The 22,974-nt window shown below is 49.2% G+C and overlaps 1 protein-coding gene and 1 pseudogene across 3 annotated transcripts in view; one reads left to right on the forward strand and one right to left on the reverse strand.

Annotated features, from left to right (window-relative positions):
- Positions 1-22,974, reverse strand: part of LOC149327650 (uncharacterized) — a 110,611-nt gene that overhangs the window by 47,368 nt on the left and 40,269 nt on the right. The window lies entirely within an intron of this gene.
- On the forward strand, positions 1,460-22,789 carry LOC149327653 (uncharacterized; annotated as a pseudogene). The gene is made up of 3 exons (XR_016286283.1): positions 1,460-2,142; positions 2,239-2,468; positions 7,457-22,789. The product of XR_016286283.1 is annotated as an uncharacterized LOC149327653 (transcript).

Here is a 22,974-nt window from a genome sequence, read left to right on the forward strand (position 1 = left end):
CCTTTAACTCTCCTTCATCTGCAAGTGACAGCGGTGGTGGCTCGGCTGGAGCCAGTCGGCAGGGCCCGTGCAATTTCCTTTTCATCCTTCTCAGTCGCAACAACATCTTTATTGTGCTTTGATGGCGTGATAGCGTTGAGTAAGCCGAAGGGGCTTTCCCTTGAGGAAAAGCTGGACGTACTAAACGCAGTCGACAGGCAGCCAGGGCGGCTTACGCGGAGCAGCGCGGCGAGCAGCCTACGAACATTTCAGTGCTTGACGCTGTGCACAACGTCGCTTCAGCGTGGACTGCAGTGAGCGCGTGAACTGCACAGCACTGCTGCGTGCGTGCGGTGTGGCCGCACCGCAAAGCGACGCTGACAGCAATGCGGCCTTTGCTATTGAGAAACGCGTTGTTCTTTCCAGCGAGCGAAAGAAACTGCAATCCACCATTCTCGATTTTTTAAAGTCCTAGGGTCAATTTGCGGAAATAAATTGTTTCTAGTCAAAGCTGCACTGTTTTCATTAATTTTCGGTGCTTTCCTCACTGTTGCGTTTTCCCGGCTGTTACGTTTTTTTTTCCCGGTCCGGTGAAAAACGTATGAACGGGGTTCTACTGTATTGGGCAAGCTGGTTGAAGAAACACATATCGGGTCACTTCAACAAGCTGAAGATGTGCTACAAAGGACAGGAAGCATACCTATATGTTGTGGAGCAGCAGAAGTGTCCTCGGTGTTGTTTGAATTAACGAAAGGTCTTCTGGCACAAACAGAATCAAACGAAGGCATCTTCTTCAGCGTGAACTGCATTGGGAAATCATCAAAAGAAGGTGGGTTCAATCTCAGCTCAACAGTGTTGCTAAGTTCAGTTCATGGCATGACTTCAATTGATTTATTGAAAGTTTAAAGTCAATTTGTGATTTACTAGTGCATGCTACAAGGTATTTGTTAGGATTTCCCGTCGTTTCTGGAATAGTTTTGACAAATACAGTTTTTGTCTCAGACTCACTGGCTGTAGTCAACAGGTATCTTATTCCACTTCAGAAGAATTTTGTATGTGTCATCTGAAACAGCGTCGAACTGAACTTCTGTAATATATAGCATTTATATCCCTGGAATAGTAAAATTTTCACATACTAAAAGGACACTTCATGTCTTTTTCCAGGTCAGCCTTGCTTACGTTGCAAGTACCTGCGCAAAGCTCTACAAACAAGAAAATGTCGCCTGCAAAAGAAGCTGCCTAAGCCAAGCTGCAAAACATCACGCCGACTCCGAGCTCTAATCGTGGGGTTGGAATCGAAAGTGGAGACCTTGAATGAAAGCATTTCATCAAGGATGAAAAATGCCACTGCAGCTACAGCCGAGAAGATTTTGCAAAACCAATTAAAACATTTGTCTACAAAGCAGCAACTAGCTGTGAGACAGTGCTTTGAGGCTGCAAAACGAAAGAGTACACGAGGAAGGAATTACAACAAAGAATGGATGCTTGAGTGTACCTTGATAAAAATGCGAAGCCTCAAGCTTTACGAGTACATTTGGAGGCAAAACATCTTAGTACTTCCAGGAAGAACGACATCACGAAAGTACATGTCTAACTATATTGGTAGCTTTGGCTTCAATGAGAGGATGTTCGAAACAAAAGAAAAAACATCTGCGGTGGACCCCTTCCAAGTGTCCCGGGGGTTTGGTCATCGATGAGATGAAGCTGTCGGAACATCTCTCCGCTGACACTGTTGGTAAAGTTGCTGGTTTTGTTGACCTGGGACCATACACACCAAACGAAGAGAAACACGTCCTCTCCAACCATGGCCTTGTGGTGATGTTTGTACCTCTTACTGGAAGCTGGACTCAGATCCTGGGCACATTTGCGACTAACGTAAATGTGAAAGGACATCTACTGTCAAAAATTATTCTTGAGGCTGTCATGCTAGCAGAAAACGCAGGACTGTTTGTTGACTATGTTACTTGTGATGCAGCACCCTGCAACCGCAACATGTGGAAAATAATGGGCATAGAAGGAAATTCAAAGGAAATATCTGGAAAAAGGAAGCATCCTGTGGATTATACAAGATCCCTCCACTTTTTCTCGGATTTTCCTCATTTAGTAAAAAAAAACATCCGCAACAGATTGCTACGGACAAGCTTCAACACAACTGATGGAATAGTAAGCATGTTTCAGCATTAGGAAGTAGTATTTTGTGGGTTTTGATAATTTGCATATTGTATGTCAGCTTTTTATAAATAACTGCTCTCATTTCAGGTGTCACTGGAGCCACTTCGGAAAGCTCTTAAACTTGATGCAAATAATGCCACCGTGAAGGCAACGCCTCGGCTAACAAGGACACACCTTGATCCAAACAACTTCGAAAAGATGCGAGTTCCCTACGCTTTCCAGTTCTTCAGTTCAGAGTCACTGAGAGGGCTTCAGCTCTTCAGGGCACAAGTAGAATCACATTGTGGAAAAATTGACACAACCCAGAAATTTTTCAGGTTTGTATTTTGAATGTACATCAAGCATTTCTTTAATTGCAGCTTTGAAAGTGCATTTATGACTTAAATTTACTCCAATGATTTCTATCCTTTTACAGTCATGTGTATTTGGTGCTTTCATTTGTAACTGTTGTAGCTTGTAATTTTATTTACATGGCTTTTCTCCTTGCTTCTTTTTTTGTGCAGGAGAATGCAGTCATTGATAGAAATCATGACATCACGCTTCCCAGCTGAAGCTCTGAAGCCAAATTCACCAAACGTACAAGAGCTTGAAGATTTCTTGGACTTCATTGCACAGTGGGAGAAGCATGCCAACAGAAAACATTTCTTCAGTAAATCAACGGCAGAAGGCCTCAGAGTCTCCATCAGGAGCACTTTGGAGCTCTTGATGGAGCTCTTGAATAAATAGATACTACATTCCACAACATAGTTTCCCGGTCGCCTGCCTTTGCCCATGGAGCCTACGTTGGTATGTGCTTGCGTTCAGGCATGGTTTCGAATCCTTGCATGAACTTCGTTCATCATTTTCCTTTTCTTCAATTACCAGGCACCTTTTGTCTTTGGTACATTACCATTACCTCATGGTATTACAGCCTCTTTTCTCTCTTTTTTTTCTCTTTTTCTGCACCCCTGTTGGTGGTGGTGGTTCTTGGGGGGGGGTCTCCTTGGTGGAATCCCTCATACATGCTCTATGGCAAGTAACGTCCTCCAACTAATCTATCCGAGCAAGCCCCATACCTGTCATGTCTGCAGCTTTGAGGGTCCTACTTAATCATCTTAGTCAAAACATTACCACTCGGCACACGACTCTATGTGGTTTGGAAGTGCGAACATTGCCCTAAAAACAATCCACGGGCAACTAAGCTTGTCTCGCACTATACTCAGTGCGCCAGGCGCTCGGCGATGTCTTCTTCCAATGAGGCTGTCCCGCCGGTTTCTGAGGCCAACACAGCTAGTTATGTTTCCGGCCAAGGTATTCCACCTGGTCCTTTACCTAGAGAAACCTGTCAGGCGCCTCAAGGCGCCTACAGATGAGGTCGTCGGGCCCTCCCCGGTCTCGAGCCGCACCCGCGCCGTGGTAGGGAGTGTGGGAGGGGCCCCTTGTCGCCCTCGCAAAAAGCGGGGGAAATCACCCTACTTTACCCACCATCCGCGGTTAAGTGTATTCCTTGCCGGCATATAGATTCAAGTCGCCAGTGCCTACAAGATCATTATATGCAGGTTCATCATATGCCGGTGCGATCGATACGTAGGAGATGTTTTTCAGCCGCTTGCGATCTTTTAAGGTGTGTATCTTCACACTACGCCAGGTGTAAAATAACTTTTGGGAAAAACTTCCCCGGCTTCACACAAGCCAATAAAACCTGCTGCATCTCCCTCCATTAGGGACGGCGCCATCGCATTCCCGTATGCAATCTCACCGGATGTTACCTTCTCCGGTGCATCACCTGAAATTCAGGATGGTGCCTCGTCTCCTCTCACCTCTGCCCGGGGTGCTTTAAGGAGTACGCAACAGTCTGTCTCCCAACATTTTTTTTTGCCGGAGTCTCAGGGGGGCTGGGGGTCATCGCCTCCTCTACCACATGCGCAGACCGGTTCGGGGCAGGCTGCCGGTTCGTCACAACTCTCTGAAAACTCCCTCGAAAGTTCCTTTTTTTATAGTATTCCAGAAAGTCCGGAGATGCAGGCTGATGTGGTCGCTGCCTCTTCAAGTGCCACGGGTCGCCCTGAAAAAGACACCTCGGAGATATCCGAAAAGAGCTCCGCTTTGGGGAGGCATCATTCCAATTCTTGTCCTGCGCGAGGGGTGGCTTACCATAGTAACGGTCATGGTGGGCGGGTGACTAGCACGGCGCCCGTATCTACAGAGGTCAATGATCCGGTTGACAATGAAGATGGGCTCGTGCCGCCTAAGTGCCACGCTGCTTCGCATGCAAGATGGACCGATGCCGAAGTAAACATAATTATTGACTTAGAACTAGATCTGCTCCCAGGAGAGCGGTTTCATAACACTGCTATAGCAGCACTTCACCCGACCAGATCTATTGACGCCATACGCGGCTTGTGAAAGGGCGCAAAATATAAACATAAATTAGAGGCAGAAAGGGAACGACACCGTCGTCTCGGTGTTCGCCCTTCAGTTGCGGCACGCCTTCCACTTGCCACTTTGGCCCCCCGTTATTCCTCCCTGCCCTTCGCCACCTAGGGATGCGGAGGAATCCCTCATAGGGGCCCCCACCTTAGATTTTCTAGAGGTTTTAGATTGCCTTGTAAGATATGACCTCCACAGCTCAGGCTTGGCCACCAATCTCTGTAATGGCCCTCTGACCAGGTCAGACTTTAATATTCTCTATGACCGTTTCAAAATAACAATAAAGCCCTACAAAGCGCTCAAAGAAAGGGTAAAGCCAGTGGTTCGCCGCTCGAATGAGTCGGCAAAGAGTTACCATCACCGTCTATGTAAATACCATCAACTTCTTTATCACAAAGGCCCTAAGATAATTATAGATGAGCTCAATCAATGCCACACCGAGGGCAGGGACATACCTTTAACTTAGATTCACAATCAATATGACATCCTTTTCCAAAGTGAGTCTCCTGAGGTTCCGGAGGTAGGAATACAACCTGGCATACTGCGATCAGATGTGCCATTATTTACTTCCAGTGAGGTTCTCTCATCCTATCAGGAAATGCGTGAAAATTCCGCACCAGGTCCTGACGGCCTTACTGTAGCTCAGTTGGGAAAAATCCCTCTTGACACAATAACACTCATCATGAATAACTTCCTATGCATGCACTGTCTTCCAGAGCACCTCCGTGTGTCACGAACAGTAATCATCCCGAAACGTGACATTTCGACCTCTACTGCCGATTTGAGGCCTATCACAATAAGTTCAGTCTGTTCTCTCGTCTGATCTTCGGTCGTTTCACTCACACTTGTCATTTCCACCCCTTGCAGAGCAGGTTTTCTGACGATCGCTCGGCACAGTCCAACCACCTTCTTCTTTTGCAGAGTGCAAGGCGCGCCGAAGTACTTATCGAAGAAAATCAAAAGCCCTCGCAAGCAAGTAAAGTGGCAGGCTCATTCTGCTGCTCTTTGCTCAACTGTGTCACAGTCTAGCAGCTCCTGTGATGTTGAGCTGCAACCTTCTGACGGAGAGGCAATGATCGACCGCATTGACGGAAACGAAGACAGCGAAGCAGTCAACAAGGAAGACAACGGCCCTAACAGGACAACACCGGTTGAAATTATGTTCAGCTCCGCACCTAACTTGTGCCTTCCTGAACCATCTTGGGCAGTTCACAGAATCGATGCTGAGGGCATTAAGGACGTCTTATTCAACGACGCTTGCATCCAACACTGCGACGGGTCCTGTGTCGTCTTTACGAAAAAGTCGCTACATGTAAAAAGCGACATGCCAGTCCAGTTATATGTTTTAGGAAAGCCAGTTGAATGCACAAGTGCTGGGATTAGTTCATTCGCGAATTCTGTGCCTGAAGTGGAATCGATGTTATCAGCTGTCAGCAACTTGAGTGTCTGCTGTGGAGGACCAAGTCTCAAAAGTTTTCCCTCCGTGTTGCCTGAGTGCGCCTTTGTTGACTGTCAGAGGAAGTGGAGGCACAATAAGTGCCCATTGGTGACGTCTGGAGGCGCCATATGTTGGTCGTGCAGCAGTCTCACAGACACTTTAAAGGGACACTGAGGAGAAATTGAAGTTGGCTTGTATCGACAGAATACCAGCTCGTGATTACAAAAATGCCACTCATACTGACAACAAAGCTCTTGTAACGTAGAAAAGAGCGAGAACCAAAATACAGGTATCGCCGCCACAGGCCAAACTCGCATGTACAAGCGTGATGACGTCATAAGGCAAGACAGTGTTGCTAGAACCAATGGTTCTAGCAACACTGGGACACGAGAAGCCACGAATCACTGAGGCTGACAAACGAAGGTTGCGCGGTTGAATACTGAAGTAAGTTTTGGTTTGAAACCAATAGTAGGCTTTTATCCGACAAGGAAGACCGACAAAAGACAACCTGAATGTTGTAAGCAAAGAAAATCAATACTTAGCGGCCCCACAGGCCGAGTTTCGGTATATCGTGGCGCTTCGCGTCTATGCGCTCTGCATGCCCGCGTGATGTCGTTTTTGACGCGCCTCGATTTACAAGCGCGGAACAGCAGAGGAACTCCAACTGCCGCTCCAAATGCTAGTTATCTTTTGAACGAGCCTGTTAAGGTTGGTCAGATGATCGCCATGGTCGATTGAAAACTATGATGGCACAATTTTCGGTGATTTTCGGCTGAGGTTGCTGAAGTGCAAGCCGGAGTTATTGGACACTTTTAGCATACCGTGTACTGTGTTCCCGTTACCGGTACCTGAGTTCTGGGAGCCCGCGCGCAGCCAATGCATGCGCAAATCTCCTTGACGCCTCCAGATGGCGCCACGTACCCGGCAGCTACGCGCGCGCCTGCAGCATCGGGACCAATCAGCGCCTGCTCACTGACGGTAGGCCGGCTCCCAGTACTCCGCTAACGGGTAACAAGGTACACGGTATGCTAAAGGTGTCTATTTGCGAGAACTTCGTTGACGACTTCGAGAACGAGATCCACCGTAACGCTGGCAAAACGCCGGTGCAAACGTAAACGAAGCGACGGTAGCGACGGCCGCAATAGCCGATAGATGCCTTCAACATGCGGCCGGCAGTAGCTTTCTTTTCGGCTGCTGCTAGGCCGCACTGCTGGCCGCCAGAAATCACGGAGTCTGCGTTACGTCATGTGCACATCACTTAGTCCTGTGTCGTCATAAGAGAATCCCAAGTTTGAATCAGAGCGGCGGCAAAAACTTTTTCAACTTCGAATCCAAATTTCTTAGAAATAAATGCATCTTTCGCTGCCGGCCAAGTGGCAACAAAGCCATGAAATGCCGAATTATCGGATTTTTGCCATAAAAAAATATTAACAGAGCTCTCCTCACTGTCCCTTTAAGAACACATGCTGACCGACAAGCTTTGAGGACAAAGCAGAAGCAACGCTTGAAACCCATAAGTCTGTCAGCACTGCACACAACTGCATTGTCTGCCCAACAGCAAAGGCTTGACTTCTTGCAAACTTCAAGAGCTACATTGCAGCGTTCACGAGCAAGGCTGCTGAAACGCAACAAGCTGCTGAAGAAACAATTGGAAGACAGCAAGAAGGAGATGATGCAATTGAAATATGAGGATGTCGTAGAGAAATTGCAGGCGCTTGATGTACCACCACCACAGCTACTTCTCTTGAAAGAATGTGTTTCTGCTGCGAAGTGCACAACAAAAAACAATAGGAGATATATACAGATGACTGTGCTTGCTGCTCCTCATACGAAGCCCTGCTACGTATTCTTTCTTGCGAAGCAATAGCATATTACCCCTTCCTTGTGTGTCCACAGTTAGGAAATATATCAGCATGGTTGGCCTTAAATGTGGATTTGATGAAGACTTTTTTAAAGCTTTGAAGATGAAAGTCGCCAACAAAAAAGAATTTCAAAGAAGAAGAATGCTAATTTTAGATGAAATACATGTGAGAAAAGAGATGGCCGTTCACTCTCAGACGATGACATACAGTGGTCTTGTTGATCATGGAGACCAAAGTGTTCAGAGCGATGAGCTGGCAGACCACGGTCTTGTCTTTGCATTTTCTCCTTTCGGGGAAAGCTGCTTGCAGCCTGTAGCTGTATTTGCATCAAAAGGACCAACAAAAGGCACACTTCTAGCTCAGCTACTTCTCCAGTGCATTGTGCGCTTAGAGAATGCTGGTTTATTTGTTGATGGGGTTGTGTGCGATGGAGCCTCAACCAACCGAGCAATGTGGGGACAACTTGGAGTGAATGGTGAACTGGGTCATGTTGTGAATGCATTTGAGCATCCTGTAGATACCTCTAGAAAAGTTTGTCTTGTCAGATGCCCCTCACCTTTTTAAATGTATTCGCAATCGGCTGTACGAAAAGAAGGTTCTGAGAAGACAAGGCCGGTTTATAAAATGGTACCACTATGATGCCCTCTACGTGGCAGATACAAAAAAACATGCTGCAGAGCTGAGAGTTTGCCCAAAGCTAACTTATAACCACGTCAACCCCTCCAACATGCTGAGAGTGAGAGTGAAACTCACGACTCAGCTTTTCAGCAACTCTGTAGCAAAAGGGATACAGTTTTACACGAAGAGAGGTGCGCCTCGGCTCTACAACACGGAGCCAACTGTTGAGTTCACCTTTTTTCTTAACAACTGATTCGATGCCCTCAACCGCCGCTTCGCTGCAGAAGGACTCACTCTTGGATGCAAGGACTTGCTGATTACTGACAGTGCATCCAGGTGGCTCGACGAGTGGGAACAAGAGGTTGTGGATGGAGTCATTCCTAAAGACCTTTTTTTTTTGACTCGGTCTACTGCGGAGGGACTGCGAGTGACGTGAAAGTCTGTTCGAGAGTTGTCAGCTTACCTCTTGACGGAATGCGGGTTCAAGTATGTCCTTTTAGCTAAGATGAACCAAGACCCCTTGGAATGCTTTTTGGCATAATAAGGCAAGCATGATAATTTTGGCATAATAAGGGGGACAAAATGAGCATTCTACTTCTCCAACATTTTTGCAACTTCATCGTATGCTTTTACTTTATTTGTTGCTTAAGCCACCACAGTTTGGGAACTGCATGGTCCCCGAAAACAGCCAGTCTGCGTTTGTGACATTGGCTGACCTCAGACACATATCCAAGTGTTCCGCAGTGGAGAGCACGGACACAAGCTGGACGGCCTGATTAACGAGGGAAGCTGGGAGTGCGAAGACGTATTTGAACACGATGACTGCAATGCAACCGTTTTGACTGTATTATCTATTACGTCACTGGATTTGTCACAAGGAAGCTGGTGAACCATTGGCAAACAAGCCCTTGTGAGACGCAAATGCTTATCAAGAGCCCCTGAAGCAGACCTTGTGAACTGCAAGACGAGAGGGAGGCTAACACATCCAAACGCTCATCTTTTCCAGCTCTTTAAGCAGACTGAGCAAGAGTTCATGAAGTATGCAAGCCAGAGGGATGTGTACGACAAGCCAAGTGACGCTGTGCTGGAGAATTATCACTTTTCCTTCCCTTGCGAGTTGCACAAAGAAGATATACTGGCCAGGTTAATTCACTACTATGTTTGCATGCGCAGGCGACAGTACTGCAGAGAGTTAAAAAATAAGAATGAGAAGAAAAGCCGACAAAAAATGTCGAAACTTGCGTGAGCAGACGCATCTGGGACAAGCCCAGTTTAAGCAGTGAATGTTTTCAACATTGCTTAGCATTTGTCATATATTTGAAATCTGTGTGAATGTGTGCTTCTGATGTTTGAAAAAAATAAATGAATTAGATTGCTTTCTAAGCTTTTAGTGTTATAAATTGTCAGCACAGTCTACTTTAGCAAAAAAAAGTGCCTGCTTATGGGTTTGGAATCAAGTAAATACAACCTAGCAGTACTTGTATGCAGAATCAGGAAAAAGGCCGTCATCAAGACGGTTTGTTCCAAGTTTGTTTATACTTCATGCATGCATGCAATCACTGGAGTCATACCAGGTGGCTGTGGCAGGGAAAAAGCTGCATGGGCATACTTCATTAAAAACATACGGAGACTCAGTTGGATGGGCTTTGTTGTAGGCAGTACCCACATAGAGTGGGACAAGGTGCAACTTTTATACACGCTCGCCTGGCGCAAGTCGCACTCTGGCTTGTCATGGCACGAGATCATTTCATTTCATTTATTAGGTCCTCAAAGGCCCCATCTAAGGGGTATTACATGAGGAGTGGGCGAGGAGTACGGCAGTTATAACAAAAAATGATTTTCAATGGCAGTCTTGATCTTCTAGGGAAGCGATACGGCCGGGAAGGTCGTTCCAGTCCAGGGCAGTACGGAGGAAAAATGATTTTTGGAATGCTTTGGTACGGGCGCGCTGGGGGGAGACACATTGGGATGGCTGTGACGGGATAAATGATGGGCTGGGCGGATGAGTACATTTTTCGGGGGCAAGCTGTGAAAAAACGTAAGATTACGAAAAAGGCGAGCTAGTTGACGACGGGATGCTAGGGTACGAAGTTTAAGTTGGGATTTTTGTTGAGTTACACTAGCGCGATGAGAGTACTCAGAAAGAATGAATCGTGAGGCACAATTTTGAATAGATTCCAGTAAATTCGACATGTTGGTTTGGTGAGGATCGATTATAGAACTTGCGTACTCTAGTTTGGGTCGGACATGTGATATATAGGCAATCAGTTTGACGGAAGGGGGTGCTAAGGAAAAGTTACACCGTAAATAGCCAAGGACGCGATTGGCTGAGTTAGCTGTATTAGTAATATGACTGTGCCAGGATAGGTCACTGGAGATATGGACACTTAGGTACTTAATATTGTAGGTTTCAGTTATGGGAGGTGAGTAGTTACGTCAGCAGTGAAAAGGGACTAAAAAGGTTTTATTGACACTTAGTTTCAAGAGCCAGGTGTCGCACCACTCTTGCACTTTGAGGAGGTCGTTCTGTAGGACGGCAACATCCGATTTGTTATTTATGGAGCAGTATATCACACAATCGCCGGCAAACAGTCGTATGTTAAATGACATGTTATTTTGCAGGTGATTAATATAAATTAGGAAAAGAAGGGGGCCTAAAACAGTGCCTTGAGGAACCCCTGACTGGACGTGGGAGAGAGCGGATGAATGGGAGTTGGCGACAACAAACTGGGGACGATTGGTTAGAAAACTGCTGATCCAGGTGAGCACACAAGGGTCTAATCTAAGGCACGACAGTTTGAGTAGCAGGTGACGATACGATACTTTGTAGAAGGCTTTCTCGAAATCTAAAAAAAATGCGTCAGTGGATGTATTAAGGTCAAGGTTGGTGTGAATATCATGAAGGAAAAGAGCAAGCTGTGATTCACAAGAGTGGCCTTGACAGAAGCCATGCTGATTGGGGTGGAAAAAGCTGACCGATGAAAGGAAAGATGCAACCAGAGAATAAATAATATGCTCCATGATTTTTGAACAAAAAATCAGACTGGTGTTTGTCACGCTAGCTGATAAAACCTGTCCTGTCCTCCAACTCGTCTTCCGTGCATGCTTCTTATTGTCATTCTCTCAGACATGAAAAATATACAATCTTTAAAGCTACTCATCGTCATAGTAGCTATATAACACTGCGGCGAGAAATTAAAATTAAACAACCCACGCAATTCGCACCAACCGATTGAATCGGTGAGAGCGGCAAGAGAAAAACAGAATTCTCACAGGTTTGCGTTCTTTGCTAAGTGCGCTTCTAGCAGTCGCCAAAGATCACGTTTTTTTATGCGCGGAATGCGGGCCAGAAGTTGATCGGTGAAATTCGGCAGGAAAGCGACGAGTCCAACAATATAATCAAGTGTGCAAGCAGGCGCAACAGCAGAACAGCAGTTTGAAACAAAGTGAGCTAAAATAAATGCACGGCAAAAATGACGGAAGTAAGCTCCCAGTGTCAGTCTACAATGTTCAGTCTATTAACCGACTGTTGCCTCCAAGGGCGCTATGCCGGAAGGCCCGAGTTTCATCCGAGTTTGCGATGACGGCAGTTAGTGAACGAAGATTGCGCGGAACGTGTGCAGGCAGTGGACAATAAAATGTAGAGATAAAGCCATGTAAAGGCGATACAAGCGCACCCTGAGTGCCTGTTTCACACTTCAAACACAATACACTGCGCAATACCTGAAGACCAATACCAGGCGCAATACCTGCGCAATACCTGAAGTTATCAGCGCCATATCAGCTATCTATCTGCACACTCGCCGCTAGCTGTTTGACACGCCTTTTCGGGCGCGTCAAAGGCGTGTCTTCTCTTTCAGGCTCTATCTGTCTCTCCATTTCCGAAGACGAACAGTGCGCACTAGGTGCACTCTTGTATCAGCCCTTTCTCTTCTCTCGAATACGTTAAAAGGCTACAGATAATATTATGAACATTTTGTTCATTTCCAAATGTATTTTAAAATCTGAATCCAATGAAGCGTTGTTGAAAAGCATAGCTTTAGGCAATTAACAAAGATTTGACACTTTCTGCCGCTAGTGGCGATAGTGAGGCCATAGCTTGCAGCTTGGCTTGCATGCGAACTAGAGCGGCAGCCCACCGTGCCGAAAACGAGAGAGCTCCTGCGCTGACACGCCGCCAGTAGCGCTGCCTTCGACTGGAAAGACTGGGCAACTACTACACGCTGAATCTGTCTTATTTTTCGGCCATTGCGATAATATATTTTATTTTGTCGTGTATCAAAATATAACAGTCATGCATCTTCTGGCTTGCATAATACACAAAAGCAAAAAACTGAACCGCACTGCACCCCTGCATCACTGCTGCTCTCTGCAGTGACCGCAGGTGGAGTTCTCCGCTGCTACGGCCGCTGCCGCACCCCGCTATGGCCAACCATTGCTTTTAGTACGCTCTTGGCGAATATCAGCCGTATAAATTGGCCGTGCGAGCGGCTGTGATGCGGTGTGAGAAAAAAAATTGCTGTTTGCCTGTATTCAATGATTCATTACGTATGCCTGTTGTGTGTGACGCCTCTTTAGTGCACTGCGGATGCGAAGAGTGTGCTACCCAGCGACACAACTCATCCTGTCATCAGACGGTGACTAAAAGCTGTGAAGGTGGTGGCGCGCGTATCTGCGTAGTATTTGTTCACGTCGCGCACTTCAAGGTTTTGCGGACTGGTTTTGTCACTAACGTTGATCGCCGTTGTATACCGCAGTGACATCGCAATAATATCGTTCGGGCAGATGAGGGATCCTGTTTGTAATAATGGAATCGGACTTATAAAAGAGAAAGGTGTTACGGTTGTGAAGTACGCAGTGCTTGCGTGCTGGAAATTACAAACTCTTTATTGCACTGGGCCTAGAGCAGCGACCGTTTGTCGATCCCGGATGTGTTTGACACATTGATGCTGAGCTTTATCACCGATGAAAGGACGGCCAAGCCAAACACCAGTGATGCGATGTTGTTGGAGCAGGGCGTGCTCCAAGCACCGTTTCGTCGTCGTGCTCCGTGTTTGACGCCTTGCAAGGAGGTGTGACGCGCCGTCAGCGTTGTGCTGTGTCTTACGTGGTTGCAACAGGCTATAGTGTTGTGCAATTTTGGTATGCGAGCGAAGAAATCGGCGACTGTCGCCACGTTGTGTGTCCTCCGCAGAGGTGCTTAGATTAATCAGCGATGGCGTCCGTTTTGCCTGTTATATTTCGATGGTCAACATCGTCGATGTCTGTCAGCAATCAGCACAGCTGCGCAGCATACCTGTAGCCGGCACGGATGTTGGGAGTGGCCCACCCATAGCGCGTACGCCTATAATTTATGTACGGCACGCCGGGGGCATGACCAATGGTTTTGACTGACAGGTGAACTCGGAGCTAAACTCGTGAACGGTGAAGTGCCCCGAATTCTTCTCGGGACTGTCATGGCAGCAGCAGCAGCAGCCTGGGTCATCGCTTCCTCTGACGGCAAATGTCAGTACGGCCGGCTGGACCTGTTTACTGCCATGGCCGACAACGAATTCCAGCAACATTTTCGCCTCTCCAAAACATCGGTACGATGGTTGTGTAAAGAGGCGACGACCCCCGCCTGCGGAGAGTGCGTACCGGGCCTCATTCGCTTTCGGTCGAAGAGCAAGTCCTCTGCGCCCTCTGGTTCTTCGCGACCGGGAGTTTCGAGGGGAGCGTCGACGCAGACCGCTTTATTGGACGCCAATGAAGCACTGTGAGCCGCTGCGTGAGGGACGTCTCCGACGCACTTATCGAAGCGGCTCTGCAGAAGCGGTGGCTTGCTTTCCCTGCGACTGCGACTGAGCGTGCGTATGTTAAGGAGCGTTTCCTTCTGCGCGGCGGCATCACATACGTCGTGGGATGCGTCGACGGGACCTACATTGGCGTAAAGGCCCCTTCGAAGTCCAGCCCTGACGTGGTGAAGGCCAACAAATTCACGAGGAAGGCATATTATGCATTGAACACAATGGTTGTAAGAATGCTCTGTTTCTGCTTTCATGCATGTCATGGTTAATAGAATGTTCTCCCATTTATTAGTGATATTGGTCCGTGTACTGTGCAGTGTCAGTTGATGTTAAGGAACCCCATATGGTCGAAGTTATTGGCAGCCCTTCACCATGGCATGCCTCATCGCTTGAGTTACTTTGGGGCATTAAACCTCAAAAACCGCTTCCGTTTATCAGTAACCGAGCAGTTTTACACAGTGTAAAAATTTTTTGTTTTACCTCATGTTTGCGCATGTAATAAGTGCATGGATTTTTCCAGCTATTTCATGCATGCATTGTAATGGGTTTTTAACCCGTTCACTGTCACGGACGTACCGGTACGTTTTCGCGCTTCCCCCCACAGTGTCACTGACGTACCGGTACGTTCTCTATCGTGCGTTCAAAATTTCGCGCTTGAGCGCAAAGCTGACGCTCTTGGACTAGCTGTGCCCTCTGTTGAATCTTTCTACAAGTTCGTATTTTCGCCCCTTACTGTTTTGGTACGTGTATTGAAGAGTACGGAGTGACTGCCATCCCACCCCTCCCTCTTTGCTGAGTGGCGCGGTCGCTCCGCGTTCGCCGGATCATGACGCGCGCGTGTGGTTATGGGTCCAAGGGTTGTTCTGCCATCTGCCGCTGTTTTGCAGGTTTTTATTTTTCTTCTGTCGACGTGTGAGCTACGGCACTTCAAGTTCAAGGGCGTTGCCACTCCGAGAGTCAAAGAGACTGACACATGACTCGATCGCTGCTTTCGCTCTCTCGTCGCACCCTCGCTTGCAGCTGGCAGCAGCAAAAGCAAAGCCCCTCAACTTTGTTTTAGCCTTTTTCCATCTCCCTCTCTCATCTTTATTACACAGCGTCCCATTTCTCTCCGTTTTGCGGGCCACTGAAAGCACACCCCCGCTGCGCGCGGTTACTTTCGGATATGGCTGACCGCGCGGGACCATCCTCTGTGCATTGGAGCGGTGGCTCTTCAGATTCTAAATACCAGCCGAGCTCGGATTCGGACTCAGACAGCGTCTCATCCGAGGAAGAGGCAAGTTCCGCATCGTCAGATTCTGACGTTGAAACGGCGGGACCATCATCCCGGAAGTGTGCGACACTGGGGGTGCGTCACGGGCAGAAACACCCGACAGCGAAAGGGTTAAACTGTAGCATTTGTGTTACTTGGCAGATTGCATTCTTATGCAATATTCATAGTTTGTTTTTGTATAGTGTGAAGCACATCGACTTTCCTGCAGGTGTGTGATGCCGACCTGCGCAGCCTGGATATTGATGCCTGCTTTCCTGGCTCCTGCCACGATTCCCACATCTGGGGCAAGTCTGCTCTCAGGCGGCACTTCGAGTTGGGGACCTGCGCAGCCTGGATATAGATGCCCACTTTCCTGGCTCCTGCCACGATTCCCACGTCTGGGGCAAGTCTACTCTCGGGCGGCACTTCGAGTTGGGGACCTGCGCAGCCTGGATATTGATGCCCACTTTCCTGGCTCCTGCCACGATTCCCACATCTGGGGCAAGTCTACTCTCAGGCGGCACTTCGAGTTGGGGACCTGCACAGCCTGGATATTGATGACCACTTTCCTGGCTCCTGCAACGATTCCCACGTCTGGGGCAAGTTTGCTCTCAGGCGGCACTTCGAGTTGGGGACCTGCGCAGCCTGGATATTGATGCCCACTTTCCTGGCTCCTGCAACGATTCCCACATCTGGGGCAAGTCTACTCTCAGGTGGCACTTCGAGTTGGGGACCTGCGCAGCCTGGATATTGATGCCCACTTTCCTGGCTCCTGCAACGATTCCCACGTCTGGGGCAAGTCTACTCTCAGGCGGCACTTCGAGTTGGGGACCTGCGCAGCCTGGATATTGATGCCCACTTTCCTGGCTCCTGCAACGATTCCCACGTCAGGGGCAAGTCTGCTCTCAGGCGGCACTTCGATTGGGGACCTGCGCAGCCTGGATATTGATGCCCACTTTCCTGGCTCCTGCAACGATTCCCACGTCTGGGGCAAGTCTACTCTCAGGCGGCACTTCGAGTTGGGGACCTGTGCAGCCTGGATATTGATGCCCACTTTCCTGGCTCCTGCCACGATTCCCACATCTAGGGCAACTGTACTCTCAGACGGCACTTCGAGTTGGGGACCTGCGCAGCCTGGATATTGATGCCCACTTTCCTGGCTCCTGCCACGATTCCCACATCTGGGGCAAGTCTACTCTCAGGCGGCACTTCGAGTTGGGGACCTGCGCAGCCTGGATATTGATGCCCACTTTTCTGGCTCCTGCAACGATTCCCACGTCTGGGGAAAGTCTGCTCTCAGGCAGCACTTCGATTGGGGACCTGCGCAGCCTGGATATTGATGCCCACTTTCCTGGCTCCTGCAACGATTCCCACATCTGGGGCAAGTCTACTCTCAGGCGGCACTTCGAGTTGGGGACCTGCACAGCCTGGATATTGATGCCCACTTTCCTGGCTCCTGCCACGATTCCCACATCTGGGGCAAGTCTACTCTCAGGCGGCACTTCGAGTTGGGGACCTGCGCAGCCTGGATATTGATGCCCACTTTCCTGGCTTCTGCCACGATTCCCACATCTGGGGCAAGTCTACTCTCAGGCGGCACTTCAAGTTGGGGACCTGCGCAGCCTGGATATTGATGCCCACTTTCCTGGCTCCTGCAACGATTCCCACGTCTGGGGCAAGTCTGCTCTCAGGCAGCACTTCGAGTTGGGGACCTGCGCAGCCTGGATATTGATGCCCACTTTCCTGGCTCCTGCAACGATTCCCACGTCTGGGGCAAGTCTGCTCTCAGGCGGCACTTCGAGTTGGGGACCTGCACAGCCTGGCTATGGATGCCCACTTTCCTGGCTCCTGCCACGATTCCCACATCTGGGGCAAGTCTGCTCTCAGACGGCACTTCGAGTTGGGGACCTGCGCAGCCTGGATATTGATGCCCACTTTCCTGGCTCCTGCCACGATTCCCACGTCTGGGGCAAGTCTACTCTCAGGCGGCACTTCGAGTTGGGGACCTGCGCAGCCTGGATTTGGATGCCCACTTTCCTGGCTCCTGCCACGATTCCCACATCTAGGGCAAGTCTGCTCTCAGACGGCACTTCGAGTTGGGGACCTGCGCAGCCTGGATATTGATGCCCACTTTCCTGGCTCCTGCCACGATTCCCACGTCTGGGGCAAGTGTACTCTCAGGCGGCACTTCGAGTTGGGGACCTGCGCAGCCTGGATTTGGATGCCCACTTTGCTGGCTCCTGCCACGATTCCCACATCTAGACAAGTGTACTCTCAGGCGGCACAAGTTGGGGACCTGCGCAGCCAGCTGGATATGGATGACCACTTTCGTGGCTCCTGCCACGATTCCCACATCTAGGGCAAGTCTGCTCTCAGACGTCACTTCAAGTTGGGGACCTGCGCAGCCTGGATATGGATGCCCACTTTCCTGGCTCCTGCCACGATTCCCACATCTAGGGAAAGTGTACTCTCAGGCGGCACTTCAAGTTGGGGACCTGCGCAGCCAGCTGGATATGGATGCCCACTTTCCTGGCTCCTGCCACAATTCCCACATCTAGGACAAGTGTACTCTCAGGCGGCACTACAAGTTGGGGACCTGCGCAGCCAGCTGGATATGGATGCCCACTTTCCTGGCTCCTGCCACGATTCCCACATCTAGGACAAGTGTACTCTCAGGCGGCACTACAAGTTGGGGACCTGCGCAGCCAGCTGGATATGGATTACCACTTTCCTGGCTCCTGACACAATTCTCACATCTAGGACAAGTGTACTCTCAGGCGGCACTTCAAGTTGGGGACCTGCGCAGCCAGCTGGATATGGATGCCCACTTTCCTGGCTCCTGCCACGATTCCCACATCTAGGGCAAGTGTACTCTCAGGCGGCACTTCAAGTTGGGGACTTGCGCAGCCAGCTGGATATGGATGCCCACTTTCCTGGCTCCTGCCACGATTCCCACATCTAGGGCAAGTGTACTCTCAGGCGGCACTTCAAGTTAGGGACCTGCGCAGCCAGCTGGATATGGATGCCCACTTTCCTGGCTCCTGCCACGATTCCCACATCTAGGGCAAGTGTACTCTCAGGCGGCACTTCAAGTTGGGGACCTGCACAGCCTGGATATGGATGCCCACTTTCCTGGCTCCTGCCACGATTCCCACATCTAGGGCAAGTGTACTCTCAGGCGGCACTTCACGTTGGGGACCTGCGCAGCCTGGATATGGATGCCCACTTTCCTGGTTCCTGCCACGATTCCCACTTCTAGGGCAAGCCTGCTCTCAGACGGCACTTCGAGTTGGGGCTCGTGATTGAAGAAGGAGACTGCTTGCTCGGCAAGGAATTTTCATGAGCAGCTGGAGTACAACTGCTTTTTGTCTGATGACATGCAGTACACAGAGTTTTTGAGTTACGGTTCTACTCTTGGCTTCGAGTACCTGAGACAATTCCTACAATTGGTGAAATATACTAATACAGGAATGAAAACTATTTCTGACGAAATATTTTTGAAAGTGGAGACATATATTCTAGTGGTTAGCTTTAAGGGATAACGTTCAGGTACTTGTCTGTAACACTTGCTTTTTCAGATGCTTCCCCAGCAGCGCATGAACTACTCGGTCCAGTCAATAGGGCAGTTGGCTCGATGATTGAGCTGGACAACATGTATACTCCAATTCAAACATCAGGTGCAACAATGTCAAAGCTACACCTCATGCTTGCGCTGCCTGCACTGGAGATATAGAATAGTTTGTTTCTTGCAGTGAGCGAAAAATAATAATTACTACCTCTGCATGTTTAATATATCAAACAATTGTCATCAGTTCAATAAAACTCATTTTTGGGAGCACTAGAATCTAATACCCCTGCCACACGGCAAATTTAATGTCATTCCCATCGAATGACGTCGTTCAAAATTACATTATTTTGCTGCCACACGAGAAAATATGTCATTCGATGAAAACAACATTAGGTATCGAATGAGTTTACAGAACTCATTAGCTAGCGATCTCCGAGCTAATGTGTTATCTCGACACCAGAGACTTGGTGAGAATATACACCGAAAAACACGATTTCAAAAGCGTCACAAGCACTGTAACATTTCTGCGTCCGTATTATTGTGCAGTTGTTTATACATGTACATATATAAAAATGGCAAATAGAATTGGAAAAAAATAACTCACTCTCGCTACCAGCCTTGCGTGCCCTGGTCCGCCTGGGCACTGCCACCAGCACGGCACGGCACATCTACCGAGGAGTTCCCCAGGGGAGCGTACTCAGCCCCCTACTCTTCAATGCAGTCACGGCCCTTCTGCCCAGGCTCCTCCCCCCCCCAGGATCTCCGGCTGCCCGTCCGCATGGCCATATACGCGGACGATATCGCCATCTGGTGCCAAGGCCCCTGACGACAAAGGGTCCAGACCATACGCAACGTCCAGCGGGCAATCAACATTCTTGCCACTTTCCTTGGTACAGCAGGCCTGAGCCTTTCCCCGACAAAGACAGAGGCCATGCTCTCCAACAAGAGGGTGGGCACCCGCCCCGGCACCACCTTCCTCTTCGTGGAGGGCCACCTATTTCCATGGAGGTCCGAGGCAAAGTACCTTGGCCTCAGGATCGACAGCCGGCTCACCTGGAGCCCAGCAGTGCAGCACTACCTCAGGCAGGCCTCGAGGGTTCATGGAGCCATCCGGTCACTCCTGGCCAGAGGCAGGGGCATCACCACCAAGCTGGCTCTCCGCCTGTTCTCAGGCATGGCCGTCTCCCAGTTCCTCTACGCCCTCCCACTGGTCCAGCTCACGAAGGCCCAGTACCTGGCTATAGACCTCCTTCACCCCGCGACGTCACGAAGACGCAGTGGCGCTGATGTCAGTAGCAACTTTCGCGCGGTAGGCAAAACAGGTTCCGCCTGCCCGTGCCTACCGCAGCTACCGGAGGCTCCATCATGCATGCGCACTGCAGAAGCAGCATGTACTGACCAGCTGCATATCTGTTGGATCCGCGTGGTATCATAAAACGGAAAATTAGATTAGCCTTAATAGGTTTCTCGCAAATAAATACCGCATTAGGAAGCCTGGGCCGCGGTAGTAAAAGCGCGATGTCTGGGTGTCGACCGGCGCTGACAGTCAACGTACTTCATAGCAGGGAAATTGCCGCTCTCACTCACCTGAACAACAGCATGGTACGCTTAAAATTGCGCAAGGAAAAAAAAACCATGTATGTAGCTGTGCATGCATTTATCACCCCGAGCTGGTGTGCACGGGTGCCGGCAGGGTCACTCACCACCAAGGAGTGCGTTTTGTCGATAGCACAGCATGTTTTAACGTGTGTAGAAGTTATACGAACGTATATTGGCACGTTTTGGGGCATTTAATGTATACTTGAAACTACTTCTTAACATGGCCGATACATATATTCGATTCTAGTAGAAAGATGTAAGGTAAGTTGTGACAATCTTGCGCGGTCACGTTGGCATGCTTCGAACAGCGTACCTTAAGTGAGCTGAAATCCACATGATTTTCATTGCATCACGCACGTCTCATAAGCTGTTTGATGAAGTAGTACATGATCGCGAAGCCTGTTTGGAAAGAAGCAACCGCAGGCGGCTACCAACCGAGGCACGTAACAGATTGACAGGGGATCAGGCAATGAAAAGTGTTTTCTTTATTGATGCATGAGATATGTAACCAAATTTGGTGCAAATATGAAATTCCTCTGCTAATTTCAGTAAAGAGTTTTATTTTCAGCTATACATGTTACAGGTCATGGGTAATTATAATTAACACCCTCGTCAAGTCACACCGGCCGGGTCTCGAATAATTAAGTAGAAAGTGCAGAAATTGTTTATCAAAGGCCTGTTCTCTATGATGCCGTTGTTACTGTTTTTTAGATTCTCAGTACTTATGCATGCATAGTCGCAAGAAAACTTTGCTTATAAAAATAACTAACATCTCTGGAATTGTTCGCGACAAATAGAATCATTCTATTTCCATTCGTTACAAATTTACGAAGGGGTGAGTAGTGATGCCAATCGCAGAAAATGTGGTAGATCACAAAACAAACATTAAGTTTATTCCCTCGTTTATGGCCTCTTCGCTTTCGCTTTGGTCAAAGAAATGCGGCACTGAAATCAACGAAACCACTGATCCCTCTTCTTCGAAGTGATGCTACCATTGTGGTGCTCTGTCGTCGGAAGCCCACAGAGTTCGCGACATGCCAGGACCATCAGAAACCCCATTACCTCACAGTTTTTGACGACCACAGATCTAAAAACCGTAATTTTATGAATTTCTACTGAATATTTTGCTGTAATTTTTAGTCACCAAACAGAAGACCCAGGGCTAGGAAAGAATATAATTTCAGGAATCCAAGCTTTTCACCAAATCGATCAGTTTGAGAAGGGGAGAAGTCGACCTGGCTGGTGCCTGATCTGACGGCTAAAAACAGCGGCTACGCGAGACAGATGACATTGGCACACGATCGACGCTGTCCCCACTTTTCGCACTGTGCAACATGTGTGTCAACAGACGGTGAGCGCACGTAGGCTCTGCCGAAAAAACGCCAGTGCTTCCCTCACTACTGTCCCGAGGTAAAATCATTCTGGCTAGTGCAGAGTGTCAAAAACTTATTATTTTAATGAATGCCTGGGGTTGAAACCAACTGCAGAAACGCTTTCTAGCCAGGATACAATACACACTGTGGCGAAATACGCCGTACATGGCCAACGCGAGCCTGTGTACTTCGAGGAATACTAAGTCGAAAGCATCAGCCATTGTTATGATTCTCAGAAACTCACAACAGGTACACAAGCCTTGAAAACCGGCGCTGCACCACCTCAACTCGCCGCCACTCACTGGCCCCTTGCCTACCGCGAGCCAGCTAGCGACTGGAGCGCCCCCTCACTTGTTTGCAAACATGGAGTAGGTCTATAGAGAGGAAGCAGCGGACCACCATCCGCCTCTGCCTCGGACTCCCTCGCACTTCCCCCATGGCTGCCACCCTGGCAGAGGCGGGCTCCTGGACCATGGAGCTCCTCTCCAGACGCATGGCCCTCCGTGATGTCGAGCGCCTCCACAACGCCACAGATGGCAGCCCCCACCTTGACCGCTTCCTCAGCAGGCCGCATTCCCGCATGGGCCAGATAGCCGGGGCCTTCGATCAACTCGTAGGGGGACAGCCTGAGGCAGTACCCCTCCCCCCCCCCCCCCACCCCGCCCAGACCAGGGCCACCTTTACAAGGTACAGCTCTCCCTCCCTGGATCCCATACTAGACACAACGCCCCAGCAGCCAACCTCCGTCAAGAAGTGGCCACACTCCAGCACGACCAGACCAACCTGCCGGAGCAGCCCACCTCTACACAGACGGCTCTGTCGTGCCTGGGGCCTGCCAGTCTGCCGCAGCAGCCTGCACTGCCCCCTCCCTCAGCTGCAGCAGAAAGTCCAGGCTGCCTTTCGTGGCTTCATCCACAA

Source organism: Amblyomma mixtum, chromosome 10 (assembly GCF_055824585.1).
Source record: "Amblyomma mixtum isolate Tamu chromosome 10, ASM5582458v1, whole genome shotgun sequence".
In the NCBI taxonomy this organism is placed as follows: domain Eukaryota; kingdom Metazoa; phylum Arthropoda; class Arachnida; order Ixodida; family Ixodidae; genus Amblyomma; species Amblyomma mixtum.